The sequence below is a fragment of the Oncorhynchus kisutch genome, linkage group LG18, assembly GCF_002021735.2.
Source record: "Oncorhynchus kisutch isolate 150728-3 linkage group LG18, Okis_V2, whole genome shotgun sequence".
Lineage (NCBI taxonomy): Eukaryota > Metazoa > Chordata > Actinopteri > Salmoniformes > Salmonidae > Oncorhynchus > Oncorhynchus kisutch.
The window spans coordinates 67,574,973-67,592,680 of NC_034191.2; positions in this window are offsets into that span (position 1 = coordinate 67,574,973).

Consider the following 17,708-nt stretch of genomic DNA (forward strand, 5'->3'; position numbering starts at 1 on the left):
CTCGCACAAGCTTTTTCAGATCTGCCCACACATTTTCTATAGGATTGAGGTCAGGGCTTTGTGATGGCCTCTCCAATACCTTGACTTTGTTGTCCTTAAGCCATTTTGATACAACTTTGGAAGTATGCTTGGGGTTGTTGTCCATTTGGAAGGCCCATTTGCGACCAAGCTTAACTTCTTGACAGATGTCTTGATGTTGCTTCAATATATCCACATAATTTTCCCGCCTCATGAAGCCATCTATTTTGTGAAGTGCACCAGTCCGTCCTGCAGCAAAGCACCCCCACAACATGATGCTGCCACCCCCGTGCTTCACGGTTGGGATGGTGTTCTTTGGCTTGCAAGGCTCCCCCTTTTTCCTCCAAACATAACGATAGTCATTATGGCCAAACAACTCTATAAAAAGTACAATATTTTTCCCCATGTGCAGTTGCAAAATCAAATCAAAATCAAATCAAATGTATTTATATAGCCCTTCGTACATCAGCTGATATCTCAAAGTGCTGTACAGAAACCCAGCCTAAAACCCCAAACAGCAAGCAATGCAGGTGTAGAAGCACGGTGGCTAGGAAAAACTCCCTAGAAAGGCCAAAACCTAGGAAGAAACCTAGAGAGGAACCAGGCTATGTGGGGTGGCCAGTCCTCTTCTGGCTGTGCCGGGTGGAGATTATAACAGAACATGGCCAAGATGTTCAAATGTTCATAAATGACCAGCATGTTCGAATAATAAGAAGGCAGAACAGTTGAAACTGGAGCAGCAGCACGGCCAGGTGGACTGGGGACAGCAAGGAGTCATCATGTCAGGTAATCCTGGGGCATGGTCCTAGGGCTCAGGTCCTCCGAGAGAGAGAAAGAAAGAGAAGGAGAGAATTAGAGAACGCACACTTAGATTCACACAGGACACCGAATAGGACAGGAGGAGTACTCCAGATATAACAAACTGACCCTAGCCCCCCGACACATAAACTACTGCAGCATAAATACTGGAGGCTGAGACAGGAGGGGTCAGGAGACACTGTGGACCCAACCGAGGACACCCCCGGACAGGGCCAAACAGGAAGGATATAAACCGTTGTCTGGCTTTTTTTATGGCGGTTTTGGAGCAGTGGCTTCTTCCTTGCTGAGCGGCCTTTCAGGTTATGTCAATATAGGACTCGATTAACTGTGGATACAGATACTTTTGTACCTGTTTCCTCCAGCATCTTCACAAGGTCCTTTGCTGTTGTTCTGGGATTGATTTGCACTTTTCGCACCAAAGTACATTCATCTCTAGGAGACAGAACACGTCTCCTTCCTGAGCGGTATGGCGGCTGCGTGGTCCCATGGTATTTATACTTGCGTACTATTGTTTGTACAGATGAATGTGGTACCTTCAGGCGTTTGGAAATTGATTTTCCCATGATGTCAAGCAAAGAGCCAGTGAGTTTGAAGGTCGGCCTTGAAATACATCCACAGGTACACCTCTAATTGACTCAAATTATGTCAATTAGCCTATCAGAAGCTTCTAAAGCCATGACATAATTTCCTGGAATTTTCCAAGCTGTTTAAAAGGCACAGTCAACTTAGTGTATGTAAACTTCTGACCAACTGGAATTGTGTTTGTAATTCTGTTTGTAAACAATTGTTGGAAAAATTACTTGTTTCATGCACAAAGTAGATGTCCTAACCGACTTCCAAAACTATAGTTTGTTAAAAGAAATTTGTGGAGTTGTTGAAAAATAAAATGTAAATGTAAACTTCCGACTTCAACTGTACATAAACACATACATACCCGGATCTCCAACCAAGATCTTGAGGTCTGGCACGACCCCCCCCCCCCCCCCCCCCAAAAAAAAGTATGATGATAATAATAATAGAGAAATAAATGAATAACGAAACAAAATAAAAAAATGGGGGAATATAAGGACATCCATCCGAAAGTGTTAATGATCAAACCTGGCAAGCCAATAAAACAGCCATCGCTCTAAACACAAAAATCCAAGTGTAACGGATGTGAAACGGCTAGCTTAGTTAGCGTTGGTTCGCGCTAAATAGCGTTTCAATCAGTGACGTCACTTGCTCTGAGACCTTGAAGTAGTAGTTCCCCTTGCTCTGCAAGGGCCGCGGCTTTTGTGGAGCGATGGGTAACGATGCTTCGTGGGTGACTGTTGTTGAGTGCAGAGGGTCCCTGGTTCCCGCCCGGGTATGGGCGAGGGGACGGTCTAAAGTTATACTGTTATACAAGGACAGGTCAGTCATGAGAGTGAAATGAAAGTGAACTATAAGTGAACGCCCTTCAGTGCGTCGTACATGTCCGGGAACACCAACGAAACTTCAATCGGCAGCCCTTGCGGGAACAGTTTGATAACATTTCCCCCGCTATAGCACAGTATGGATTCGAGTCCATGAGCAGACCCTAACACACAAGGAAAAAGTGCTCTAACCCTGTACTGGGGACTGGTGTGTATTCCCAGATAAACTTATCTGCGTCCAAAACAGAGGAGAGACAAATCTTCTCACCAGAAGGAGGGGTAATTCTGAGTCTGGCAATGTAGAGCAAAGCTGGGTGAAGATGGAGTTTGTAGCGTTTGGTCATGACATCCCTGTAGCGGGCACACTTTGCCACATCGGGCGCGTAATCATCATAGACATGGAATGGATATCCTTTATGTAACAGGTGTAATATTCATATGTGTACACATACTGAATTGTAATTGGATGCATTTTACCACCGTATCATTCTGCGCTATGATTGGTTAAGACCACCCAGGTGGTGAGGTCATGGTCAGTTGATCATGGTATGAGACACGTGGACATGCCAGTTATAGCTAGCTAATAAAGAGCTGCGTTAAGAAATATCCTGTCGTACTGCATTTTATTCTTTTGAACAAAGCGTGCAAAACAAGACAACAGGTTACCCCTCATTTGAGGGGTAATATGATTTTCAATACGATTTTCGCCAGGTTTCTTTCTATTCCGCAACAAAGCCTCCTTCACTCACGCCGCCAAGCTTACCCTAGTAAAACTGACTATCCTACCGATCCTCGACTTCGCCGATGTCATCTACAAAATGGCTTCCAACACTCTACTCAGCAAACTGGATGCAGTCTATCACAGTGCCATCCGTTTTGTCACTAAAGCACCTTATACCACCCACCACTGCGACTTGTATGCTCTAGTCGGCTGGCCCTCGCTACATATTCGTCGCCAGACCCACTGGCTCCAGGTCATCTACAAGTCCATGCTAGGTAAAGCTCCGCCTTATCTCAGTTCACTGGTCACGATGGCAACACCCATCCGTAGCACGCGCTCCAGCAGGTGTATCTCACTGATCATCCCTAAAGCCAACACCTCATTTGGCCGCCTTTCGTTCCAGTACTCTGCTGCCTGTGACTGGAACGAATTGCAAAAATCGCTGAAGTTGGAGACTTTTATCTCCCTCACCAACTTCAAACATCAGCTATCTGAGCAGCTAACCGATCGCTGCAGCTGTACATAGTCTATTGGTAAATAGCCCACCCATTTTCACCTACCTCCTCCCCATACTGTTTTTATTTATTTACTTTTCTGCTCTTTTGCACACCAATATCTCTACCTGTACATGACCATCTGATCATTTATCACTCCAGTGTTAATCTGCAAAATTGTAATCATTCGCCTACCTCCTCATGCCTTTTGCACACAATGTATATAGACTCCCCCCCTTTTTTTCTACTGTGTTATTGACTTGTTAATTGTTTACTCCATGTGTAACTCTGTGTTGTCTGTTCACACTGCTATGCTTTATCTTGGCCAGGTCGCAGTTGCAAATGAGAACTTGTTCTCAACTAGCCTACCTGGTTAAATAAAGGTGAAATAAAATAAATGAAATAAAAAAGGTACAAATTCCAAGAGAAAGTACAGGGAGCTAGCAAATTCTTTTATTCGTTTGTGACTAAGCTGTGTCTGCTTGTGAAACACTGATTATGCAAACAAGGATGAGATGGTCAGGGACCGTATTGTATTTGGAATACACTCACCGCGAGTGAGAGAAACTTTTGAATGTCGGGTCTGAGCTAGCACCTGACAAAGCTATCGACATAGCCAGATGTCACGAGCTAGCACAGGTTCAGATGAAAACCATTTCGGGCGGCAGCACGAGCGCATCACTGAACAAGCAGTGCACACAGTCAGGAATACATCCAAGCACACCTCCAGTGCCCAGAGAGCGTGCTTCAGAACCGAGAGACACATAACTCCAAAACAGAAAGACACAGACTCAAAACGCTCCAAAACATGTGGACATTGTGGATAGAAAGTGCATGGTGAACAGGGAAATTGCCCAGCTAAAGGCAAACAGTGTACTAAATGTGGAAAATGGAATCACTTTGCAAAAGTGTGCAGAGCCTACAGTGGAAAAACAGGACACGCAGTGAGTGAAGATGAAATGTCAATCAAAGAGTCAAATGCTGATGAACTGTTTGATTCAGTGACACAGAAAAGTCAAATCAGAGACAGAGCAAAGAACCTTTGCTGACATTGAAATAGGAACAAAAGGCACAGAGCTAAAGTTCAAACTAGACACTGGTGCACAAGTAAACATTCCTCCGAATAAGTACTGCAGCTTGACGTCTGAGCTACAGCCCACCACACACAGACTGACTGGTTATGGTGGGGAACAGCGCCCAGTAAAAGGCACATGCACTTTCAAATGTAAATTTGGAAAGGAAAGTGACATGATGTTGGACTTTTACGTTGTAGACACTAGAGCACTTGCAGTGCTAGGTCTTAAAGCATGTTTAGACATGGACCTCATCAAGCTAGTTTTATCAGTGATCGCACCAGTAGAGACAGAAAATGTAATGGAGGAGTTGATTCTGATGTTTTTACAGGAATAGGACTATTCCCAGGAGAATGTACCATTCACCTTGACCCAGACGCCTCCCCTGTGGTCTACCCACCGAGAAAGATTCCCCTTGCTCTCCGTGCCCGTCTGAAGAAAGTGTTGGAGAGCATGAAGCAATCTGACATAGTCACCAAGGTTACAGAACCGACTGACTGGGTAAACGCATTAGTGGGAGTGGAGAAACCACGCACAGGCAAGCTCAGAGTATGTCTCGACCCAAGAGACTTGAAAAAGGCTATCAAACATCCCCATTACCCTTTACCGACTCTAGAGGGCATCACACACAAGCTAGCGGGAGCACGCTCCTTCATTGTCATGGACGCCAGATCAGGCTACTCACAACGTTCAACACACTGTTTGGACGCTACAGGTTTCGTTGCCTGCCTTTTGGGATTATCTCAGCCCAAGAGGAATTTCAGCGAAAGATTGACAAATTGTCCAAAGGCCTTGACGGAGTTGTGGAAATGGTCGAACCAAAGAAGAACACGACCGAAATCTCTGCGCGATGCTGCAAAGATCCCGCGTGAGAGTAATCCGGCGCTACAGAGGTCAGCTACTTCGGACATCTTCTCACAGCGAATGGTATCAATCCAGATCCACAGAAGATCTCCGCCATTTCAGAAATGGAACCACCAAAGAACTGTGCAAAGCTGGAAACAGTGCTTGGCATGGTCAACTACTTAGCCAAGTTCGGACCCAGCCTCTCCAATGCTAATGCATCCCTGCGTCAGCTGATAAAGCAGTCCAGTGAGTTTCTCTGGGACAAGCAACACAACATTGCTTTCCAGAGAGTGGAAGTATGGACTAGGTACAGAACTACTGCAAGAAGGAAAGCCCATCGGCTACGCTTCCAAATCTCAGACTGTGAAATCTAGTACACTCAAATCGAAAAGGAGCTCTGCGCCATTCTGTTCGGATGTAAGCATTTCCATCAGTAAGTATATGGACGACAAGCCATTGTGGAATCCGACCACAAGCCCCTCGAGTCAATCATGAGGAAACCATCAGCCCCACCGAGGCTACAGAGAAAGATCCTACAACTACAAAAATACGAATTCACAATCACTCACCATCCAGGCAAAGACATCCCTGTCGCAGACACACTCTCTAGGAAGTTTCTTAGCAGCCTCAGCCTCAGCGAAGGCATGGACATGCAAGGGCACACTGTGTACAGCAACTTACCAGTTAGGGACACAAAACTGAAGGAGATCCGGGCAGAAGCAGAAAAGGACTCCCAGCTCACACAGCTGAGGAAAGTCATACAGGATGGATGGCCTGAGGATAGGAGAAAATGCCCTCAGAGCGTCTCAAAGTTCTGGAACCATCATAATGAACTATCACAGATCAACATAATTATTTTCAAAGGAGAGAATCATATTTCCTACCAGTCTCAGAGAAGAGATTTTGACAAAGATCCATGCTGGACACATGGGCATGGAAAAGTGAAAATAGAGGACATTGTTGCTAAATGCGCCACCTGTCTTGAACGACGCCCCTCAAACACCAAAGAGCCAATGTTATTGCACTGTATCCCAGACCGACCCTGGAAGGTCGTGGCAACCGTTCTGTTCACCTGGAACAACAAGGACTACATCGTAACAGTGGACTATTACAGCAGATTCTACGAACATGACAAGCTTCACAGCACCACATCTGTGATACACAAGCTGAAAGCAATCTTTGCCAGGCATGGCATTGTAGAGAGTCAATTTCTGACAATGGCCCCTGTTACAAATCAAATGAATTTGAATCCTTCACAAAGCATGGGAGTTCACACGTCACCACAAGCCCACATTACCCTCAAAGTAATGGCCTTGCTGAAAAATCTGTGCAGATTGCTAAATCACTCATGGACAAAGCAAAAGCAGACAAGAGAGACCCCTACCTCAGTCTTCTTAAATACCGCAACACTCCAGTTCACAACTGACAACTTCAAATCACCAGCCCAGCTGTTGATGAGCTGCTCAATCCTTCCCAGCACCAACCAGCAGCTGCAACCTGAAGTCGTCAACTACAAGGAAATGCATGAAAACATGAACAGAGACAACAACAAAAGTGATACTTCAACGGGTCAGCTAGACTACTGCCACCACTGATCGACGGAGAGTCAGTTAAAATCCTGGAGCATGGCCACTGGAAGCCAGCAGTCGTCATCCAGCCAGCTGACACTGAACGTTCGTATCACGTCCGCACCGCAGAAGGAGCAGTGTACCGACACAATCGTCGTCACCTACTGAACACAAAAGAACAAGACACTGACGAGAAGAACTGTTCCCTTGAAAGCGAACGTGATGGACTAAACACACACATTGCACAACATACACCATGAGTTCAAACTACAGAACATGTATTCTAAATAAACACTCAGAATATGTCAAACATTTTTGTTCGAAAAAAGGGGGGTGTGATATTCATGTGTAAACAATTGTAATTGGATGCATTTTACCGCTGTATCATACTGAGCTATGATTGGTTATGCCCACCCAGGTGGAGAGGTCATGGTCAGTTGATCATGGTATGAGACATGTGAACATGCCAGTTATAGCTAGCTAAAGAGCTAAGTTAAGAAATATCCTGTTGTACTGCATTTTATTATTTTACAAAATTTTACAAATTGTGCAAAACAAGACAACAGGTTACCCCCTCATTCGAGCATAACGCAGGATAAGATCCTTGGTCTTGAAACTGTGACAACAGATAATACCTGGGTGAGGACGTTGGCTCGGTCCAGGCACGGAGATGAGTGTGCGATGTGCACGGTCCAGCTGCGGCTCCGAAGCCAAAACTTTAGATCCCATTGTATCCCTCAGTAGCTTGAAGAAGTCGGTGGGACGAGAGCCAGCCTCCACCCCCTCTGCCAGACCTGCAATGCGAAGGTTATGACGTCTGGACCGGCCTTTTAAGTCATCCATTTTCACGTTAAGCCTCTGCACACTCTCCTGCAAGGATGTACATAGCTTCTCTAACTCATTGATCCTACCAGCGTTGAATTTAGAAGCCTTCTCAAAGTCCACAATACTCTGGCCCTGCGAAGCAACCATTTGATTTGTGCTCTCAATTTCGGTGTCCAGTTCAGCAATAGCAGCCTTGAAATCCTCAGCTATAGCAACACGTAGTTCTCCCAGAGCCAGGGTAAGTTCTGAAAGTGTCACGTTATGACATGTGTCATCCGCCATGGCTGCCTCGATGTTTGGTGGGGAGGAGGCCTCCGATGACGATTTCTTGTCCTTTAGTCACCTATTACTCAACATGTTGACATAAAAATTCACGCTATTGTATTAAAGACTTATGGTGCAAAAAGTGCGGTAAAGTAGGTTAAGAATGTTTTGTAAAAAGTTGCAGGGAGCCTCTCTCAAACACAGCCTTTCACTCCAACATGCTAGCTCCGCCCCCGGAAGAACTTGTTTTAGTATTGACGAGACACTGAGGTGACTAGGATATAGCATGGCTACCAGATCAGCTGTTGAAAAGATGAACAACTTGCTCGACTCCATCTTATATAAACTTAGATCGGGTGCTGAATCCTTGTATATATCCAAAGAATAAAAGATCCCAGATCTCCCAGAGGAGGATCTCTCCTGTCCTATTTGCCATGATATTTTCAAAGATTCTGTTGTCCTGTTGTGTAGGCACAGTGTCTGTAAAACTTGTCTGCAGTAACACTGGAAACAAAGGCTACATCGGGAATGTCCAGTGTGCAGGAAGAGAAGCAACTCAAATTCTTAAAGAACATATGTGAGTCTTTCTTACTGGAGAGGAGTCAAAGAGATTCAGGGGAGTTTGAGGAGCTCTGCAGTCTACACAGGGAGAAACTCAAGCTCTTCTGTCTAGAGGATAAACAGCCCATCTGTGTGGTATGCCAGGCCTCCAGAAAACACAAAGAAACACGACTGCTGCCCCATGGATGAAACTGCACAGTATCAAAAGGTACAGTTGCATAAAGATCTGCATTTAATATACAAAAATATTTCAGATATAGTATAGTATCAATTTGTTGTATTTGTGTGTGTGAAACCAGTGTATTTTTCAGAGATGTAGTGGTAAAAACTAGGTAGGTAAACTAACGCTCCCTTAGCTCTCGAAAACCCTTATTTTCTGTATGTAAGGTTTTCAGCCATTACATTCCCCCACAGTTGGTTCCATGCAAACTACAATTCCAACACTGTGAATGTTTAGAAACGTCTGTCACGTCCTGACCTTAGTTCCTTTTTCATGTCTCTATTTTGGTTTCGTCAGGGCGTGAGTTGGAGTGGGCATTCTATGTTTTTCATTCTATGTTTTGTTCTGTGTGTTGTATTTCTATGTGTTTGGCCTGGTATGGTTCCCAATCACAGGCAGCTGTCAATCGTTGTCTCTGATTGAGAACCATACTTAGGTAGCCTGTTCGCACCGGTGTTTGTGGGTAGTTGTTTCCTGTTTTGTGTTGTGTCACCTTTCAGGACTGTTTCGATTTTCGTTGTTTCACTTTGTTATTTTGTATTTCGTGTTCAGTTATATTAAATTAACATGGACACTTACCACGCTGCACCTTGGTCCTCACCTTCTTCCACCAACAGTCGTTACAACGTCAATAATCTTCGCTTTCAAAACGGTTTTTGAAACTTATACTGATATGCCCCTTATCTTTCATGTCAGCGAGAAATAATCTATCAAATAAAAATATACACTTACTGTAGCAGGGATGGGTATAATTTGTGGAATGTTCCATCAGTGCCAAAAACTTTGTAAATAACAAGGTTGCCAACAAACAAAGCATACAAGTTGTATAGTGGCAGAATAAGATACAGGGCAGGGAGTGGGCTATTTAATTACATTTTTCACGTCGAAAAATGTCTGTCCTCACTCTGGTAGCCTATCGACAAACATTAAGAATAAGCTACGTGGTGAGTTGATGCCTATTCTGCAGCTAGTTAGCTAGGTGAATTGATCATCCTACTTTGTATGCGTTGTTTGTTGATGACCTTGCACTTTACAAAGTATTTGGAACGTTCCACAAATTATAGCCACCCCTGTAGCAGCTTTGCACAGATCCATACAATGTGTCAGCTTACACACAGGTGTTCGACGCAAGCTAGACAGCTAATTAGCACAGGTGGCGGCTATGTCTTCCTTAAACAAGCGTTGTAACATTGAGATATGTCCGTGTGGTAACACTAACCGTAACCCTGTAAAGGTGTGTAGTAATTTAGCCTTTTTTATTATTATTTTTCACTGATGTGAAAGACACGTTCCTTATGTTTCCAATGAATTACAGCAAGCGATGCGTGCTGATGTTTAGGGGTGTCACGTCTTCCGCTCCTCCCCTCTAACCATAATCCTCTCCTTTCCTGGATCAAGCTATAAAGGCACAAGGCATGACCCAGATGTAGACACGGGAGGCAGATGGTAAGAGTCTTGATATTTATTAAACAATCCAAAAGGGGTAGGCAAGAGAATGGTCGTGGACAGGCAAAAGGTCAAAACCAGTTCAGAGTCCGGGAGGTACAGAGTGGAAGCAGGCTCGAGGTCAGGGCTGGCAGAATGGTCAGGCAGGCGGGTACGGAGTCCAGAAAACAGGCAAGGGTCAAAAACCGGAATTACTAGCAAAAGAGAATAGAAGCAGGAGTACGGGAAAAACGCTGGTTGACTTGAAAAGCATACAAGACGAACTGGCACAGAGAGACAGGAAACACAGGAATACATATATATATACACCAGGGATAATAAGCAACACCGAGAGGGGGTGGAGACAATCACAAGACAGGTGAAACAGATCAGGGTGTGACACAAGCCCTTGATAGTTGGCCATTAGTGTCCGGGAACCATCACCCACATCACCCAACCACTCACCCTCACAGTGAAGTCCATTCATCAGGAGAACGTCCTCTTCTTCATTACCAATGCACCAGTTCACAAGATCATCCTCGGCTTCCCTTGGCTTCAACGTCATAACCCAACCATCTCATGGTTGAGAATGAGAATCACAGACTGGTCACCCGAATGCCGGAAGACCTGCTTCCCCGTCCCCTGTGGTTCCACATCGGTTGAGAGTCCTGTGGTTGCCCTTCAGCCCAACATCCTGGAGGTATACCAGGACCTGCAGGAGGTATTCTCTAAGACCCATGCCACCTGTCTTCCTCCTCACCGCCCCTGGGACTGTGTCATCAACCTGCTTGCAGGTTCAGCACCTCCGCACAAATGCATCTATCCTCTGTCAGTGGCTGAGACCCAGGCCTTGGAGGATTACATCCAAGAGGCACTCCAACAAGGGTTCATCTGCACGTCCACTTCTCCTGCATCAGCTGGTTTCTTCTTCGTGACCAAGAAGGATGGAGGGTTACGTCCATGCATTGACTACAGAGGACTCAATGAGATTACCACGAAGTATCGGTACCCTCTCCCGTTTTGTGCCGGCAGCCATCTGCGCGGGCCCGATTCTTTACCAAATTGGACCTGCGGAGTGCTTACAATCTAATCTGCATCCGGGAGGGGGATGAGTGGAAGACTGAGTTTAGCACGATGTCTGGTCACTACGAGTACTTGGTGATGCCATTTGGCTTAGCCAATGCTTCGTCAGTCTTCCAGTGTTCCAGGCATTTGTTGCTCGGATGCCAGGTGGTCGTGTATATCGATGACCTCTTGATCTACTTGGCTACCTTGGAGGATCACATCACTCACGTTCAAGCAATCCTGGAACGCCTCCTGGCTAACCACCTGTTCGTCAAGGCTGAGAAGTGCCAATTTTATCAGAGGGCAGTCTCCTTCTTAGGCTACTAAATCATTCCGCAGGGAGTGAAAATGGACAACAAGTATGTAGGTGCAGTCAGGTCATGGCCAGTCCCAACCACCATAAATGGGTTACAATGGTATTTGAGTTTTGCCAATTTCTACCGCCGTTTCATCAGGAACTTCTGCTCCGCTCACCTCTCTCCTTAAGGGAGGGCCCTGTATGTTGTTTTGGAGCCCAACAGCCGACTGGGCCTTCGGTCTACTCAAGGGACATTTCACCTCTGCCCCATTGCTCAAACACCCATGTGTGTTTTACTATAAGAAACTGTCCCCTGCAGAGAGGAATTATGATGTCGGTGATCGTGAGCTCCTGACAGTTAAGTTGGCATTAGTGGAGTGGAGACACTGGCTGGAGAGCACCAAGGAACCATTCGTCATTCTCACCAACCATCAGAACCTGGAGTACATACGGACAGCGAGGAGGCTGTCACGTCTCTACGATTCGAGAGAGGGTCCATTCCATAATGCGCCTATATTCCCATCCTCCCGAGTCATAGCTCCTGTGGTCTGGGATGTAGATTTGGACATCTGCCAAGCTCTGGAGAGGGAGCCCACAATCACTAACTGTCCTCCCGAGCGCATCTACGTTCTTACAGGGAAAAGGCCCAGGTGTTTACCTGGGCACACACATCTATCGTCGCTGGACATCCAGGTATTTCTCGCACTACTCAATCCATATCTGATAAATACTGGTGGCCCACCTTGGCGCAGGATGTCACTCACTATGTCAACTCCTGTTCCGTATGTCCAAACCAAATCCCCCCGGAATGCTCCAGCAGGGAAGCTCCTTCCCCTTCCCGGGCCTTGTTGTCCCTGGTCCCATCTATCCATTGACTTTGTTACTGATTTCCCCTTCTTTGCCTGTTTCACCACGATTTTGATGGTTGTGGATAGATTTTCAAAATCCTGTCATTTAATCCCTCTTTCTGGTCCCCCATAATGCTCTCCAGATCGCTGATGCACTCTTCCAGCAGGTCTTCATTAGGTTAGGCATTATGGCCCTCTGGAGGACATCGTCTCTAACCGTGGCCTCCAATTCACATCACGGGTATGGAAAGCCTTTATGGAGGAGCTCGGGGTCACGGTCAGCCTCACTTCCGGGTACCGGCCTCAGTCCAACAGGCAGGTGGAGAAAATGAACCAGGAGCTGGGGAGGTTCCTGAGGAGTCAGGACCGGCAGGGAGAATGGGCTCATTTCCTTACATGGGCAGAGTACACCCAGAACTCGCTACGTCATTCCTCTACTGGGCTGACCCCCTTCCAGTGTGTTCTGGATTTTCAGCCGGCCATGGTTCCGTGGACCCCGGGCCAGACGCGGGCCATCTCTCTCCTCCCCTCCGGCGTTCAACGTCGCCGGTATACTAACCACCGGTCCTGGATTCCATTACCTTCCTGAATACCTCCCCTATATCTGTCCCTCCCTTGGGTACTTCCTCAGTCAGTATTGTCAGTACATGTGTAAACACCACTGTTGTGTTGTCTCGTTTCATGTTTGTTGTTTCATTAAACGTTTCTCCTGCTCCTGCACCTGCGTCTATGAATTAAGTAACGCTCCTTATACATTCAATGCATTTTTCTGCAAAAGTTGGTTAAACTGTTGGGCAAAAAAAAGTGTAAACTTTGTTTACCTGCGTTTACCCTTCAGAGCAGTGTACTGCTGATATTTTTCAAGTACTTTTCTCAGTGGAGAATAATTTCCTCATTCCTGTAAAACAGATCTATCCGGATCTAACCACACACACGTGACGCACCTACTGTACACTCACATAACCTGACTTAAACACAGAGGAGAGCAGTCTATTCACCTTTCTTCCATGTAGATAAACTCTAATGAAAAAAGGAAGGAACATTTCGATAAAACATCCTCTCATTCCAGGAGGACCTATAGACTTTCCTGAAGCCCTTACAGGAGAAACTGGCGGTCTTTAATAAAGTTAAACAAACCTGTGACCAAACAGTTAAGCACATTAACGTGAGGAGTAGTAATAGTAGTAATAAGAGAACAGAGAATTGTATGTATTCGGATCACAGTATTTTTGTGGGTAAACTGTGACAATTCAATTAACATAATTTAGTTTCTCATTGTCTCCAGACCCAGCACACAAAGATAATGATTAAAAAAGCTTTTCATAAGTTCCGCCAGTTTTTTTTCTAAACTGCATTGTTGGTTAAGGGCTAAGTAAGCATTTCGCTGGAAGGTCTACACCTGTTGTATTCGTCGCATGTGACAAATAAAATTTGATTTGACCATCAACTGTGCAGTACAATTTTAGCAGTATGAATGACAGTTGTACACAACTATTATTAACTTAACATGTTCTTCTTGGCTTCCAAAAAACATCACCAACTAGAAATCACCCACATTTCTAATCTACACTGAACAAAAATATAAATGAAACGTATAACAATTTCAAAGATTTTACTGAGTTACAGTTCAAATAAGGAAATCCGTCAATTGAAATACAGATAAGCATTTGCTGGTCCCAGATACTGTACCTTTAAAAAAAAAGTAGGGGTGTGGATCATAAAACCAGTCAGTATCTGGTTTGACCATTTGCCTCATGCAGCGCGACACATTTCCTTCACATAGAGTTGATCATGCTGTTGATTGTGGCCTGTGGAATGTTGTCACACTCCTCTTCAAATGACTGTGCGAAGTTGCTGGATATGGGCAGGAAATGGAACACGCTGTCATACACGTCGATCCAGAGCATCCCAAACAACAACAAAAAATCTGGTATCTGATTTACAACAACTGACCCAGGTCCTAGGTTCTGTTGATCTATTGGTCGGTGGGATGGGTTACAGAGTGTTGATGAGGGAGTAGGGTGAAGTTGCCCCTAGAGATGCTGATTTTGAGTCAGTTTAGCATTTTCCAACCTAATGGTTAAAGTTAGGATTGTGGAAGGGGAAGTTGATCCTAGATCTATACCTAGGGCAAACTTCAACCCAGAGCGTTGATGGGCGAGTGAGGTAACCCCAATGCCTGGTCAGTAAGGACAGGACATGTATAAAGTGTCCTGGAGTCCCTTTGGCTGCCACCGCTCCTGGTGGTCTGACCTGTTCGGAGTCTATGGAAGACCAATTGCCTTGTAGGGTTTGAACCTCAGCAGAGCAGGCTGGGGGGGAGTTGTTATACTTAACAAGAGGTATTCTATCCACCCTCAGTATTATAAATGAATTGTAAAATTGTTTAAATGCCTGTTGTACGTTTTTTTTAAATTACCAGTAGTTCTATATAATTAAGTCTGACAAAAACATGGTGTTCTTAGTATGAGCGTTTAGAATAGCCTGAGCGCCAGTCTGTTTGCGCTATCATGCCAAGTCCTGTCACTCATTGCCATGCCAATGGCTTGAAAATGAGCAATGGGGTTGGCAAGAGCATGAGCACAGATCTGGGTCCAGGCTAGGATTAGAACACTGAGGAGCGCAATAACAGTATGTGCAGAGTTCCAGTTGACTCAAATATCCACCCCTAATCAATCTATCAATTAAATGTATTTATAAAGCCCTTCTTACATCAGCCGATGTTACAAAGTGCTACAGAGAAACCCAGCCTAAAACGACAACCAGCAGGCAATGCAGACGTAGAAGTTCCCTAGAAAGGCAGGAACCTAGGAATAAACCTGGAGAGGAACCAGGCTCTGAGGGGAGGCCAGTCCACTTCTGGCTATGCCGGGTTGAGATTATAACAGTATATGGCCAAGATGTTCAAACGTTCGTAGATGACCAGCAGGGTCAAATAATAATAATAATCACAGTGGTTGTAGAGGGTGCAACAGGTCAGCACTTCATGAGTAAATGTCAGTTGGCTTTTCATTGCTGAGCATTCAGAGTTAGAGACAGCAGGTGCGGTAGAGAGAGAGAGAGTCAAAAACAGCCGGTCCGGGACAAGGTAACACGTCTGGTGAACAGGTCAGGGTTCCATAGCCGCATCCATCAGCCCCTCACCTGACATTCACCTGCTCACGGTAATGTACAACCCTCTCAGCTCTCTTAGGACATAAAACAGGACTTCTACAAAAAGCAAGTTTAAACTGAACCATTGAATATGGTAAACTGTAACTTTCAGGCCCTTCTAACCAAACAAGGGTGAGTCTTGGAAGTGAACTGTTGCCTCCAGAAGCCATTCCAGAGAAAGAAATGTGACTATGAGAGAAAATGGCTTCCAAATTGTTGCGCATATCTCCTGTCCATTGTGGCATGACATCTTCAAGAATCCAGTCCTACTTTATTGTGTAGCCACAGCTTCTGTAAACCCTGTCTGCAGAAACACTGGGGAGAGGAGGAAGAAAAGGGATGTCCTGAATTCAAGAGAAAATCTTCAACAGAGCTTTTCCTTCACCTGGCTCTAAAGGACATATGTGAGGCCTTCTTACAGGAGAGAGCTTCAACAAACTCCAAATGTGCTATGCAGTCTGCACAGGGAGAAATTCAAGCTCTTCTGTCAGGAGGATAAACAGCCAATCTGTGTGAAATACCAGACCTCAATAAAACATAAACACTGGATCAGATCCATAGATGAAGCTTCACAGGTTTATAAGGTTTAGGAAAACAATGATTAAATTCAATAAAGATTATTTGTATTTACTATTCATAAAACAAGCAAAACATGGATAGACGCTTTAAACAGTTTTTTCCTGATGGTTGTCAGTCTGTAGGGCAACGAAATGTTTAAATTGTGCAAGGGGTTGTATATTTTCTATAGTCACTTTACAGACAGTTACCAAGTTTCCCTGTCTGATGTCATACATGTTTGAGTTTAGCCACGCCGATCACTTATAATTTGAATACAGTGCTCTGTTCTCTCTGTTAAGCTCCTGTGATTCTAGACACTGCCCACCCAGATCTCATCCTGTCTGAGGATCTGACCAGTGTCAAAGTCAGTGAGACACAGCAGCTTCCTGACAACCCAGAGAGGTTTGATAGCTACAAATGGCTCCTGGGCTCTGAGGGCTTTCACTCAGGCACACACAGCTGGGACATTGAGGTTGGGGACAGTTATTGTCACTGGGTGTGATACAGGAGGGTGTCTGAACGAAGGGAGTAGTTAAGAGTGGGTACTGGTCATTGAAGCAGTTTGATGCAAAATACACATCACAGTTGCCACCAGGACCATCCATTGACCTGACCGTAGCACAGAAGCCCCAGAGGATCAGAGTGCTCCTGGACTGGGACAAAGGAATGCTGTCCTTCTCTGACCCTGTTAACAACACACACATACACACTTTCACTGAGAGAGTCTTTCCATTAATTGGTGATTACGGCAAACACCAGTGTATAAGCATCTTGGCAGAGGAGGCCTTTTTAACAGTGGAATAGCCCTGCAATGATATTTACTCACAGCCAAATACAGCTGAGGTAAACACTCCACAATGCTTTGGTATTTTTATTTTGAATTTGTCAGCAATGTTCCCCCCCAAAAATGTAACTGCTCCTTGCGCTGCCATGTATTATTAGGCCTGTTCTTTGAGTGGTGGGTGACCAGTGGGGATCAGCCAGGATGGAAGGATTTTTTTTGTTTTTGTTAAAAACCTTGTGGAACTGTTTTGGATGAGCTGTAATCTGTTGTTTGCAAGTACAAGTAAGCCTACAACCACTGTGTTTCCATGATCAATTCTGAAGAGAATATAACCAATGATATTATTGTTTTATATGATTGTTGTAGAGATTATTGTTTTGTATAGACCAACAGATTGTTTCGTACTACAGATAATTGTTTTGTACAGGCATACAGATAATACTGATTTTAGTTTTGTTGCCCATTACTTGAGGAATAATCTCAGAAACTCTCTAAAATGTGATGTTTTGGTGCCTCTAGGCTAGGGAAATTCAGATGGCTGATTGTTGGCCTTTTACTGACTGTTGTTTTTTATGATTGTGTTGTATCGCTCTGGTTTTCATTGTGTATTGATGTGTATATTTTTGTCATTTTTGTAATTACAGGGCTCTTATGAAAAACCTTGTTCTCAGCATGATCAAAATAAAGGTTAAATAAAAGACTGTGGCTAAACAGCATTGAAACACAAGCTTCAACAATACAGATTGGGAAAGGAGGACCAAGGCTCTCTTCATA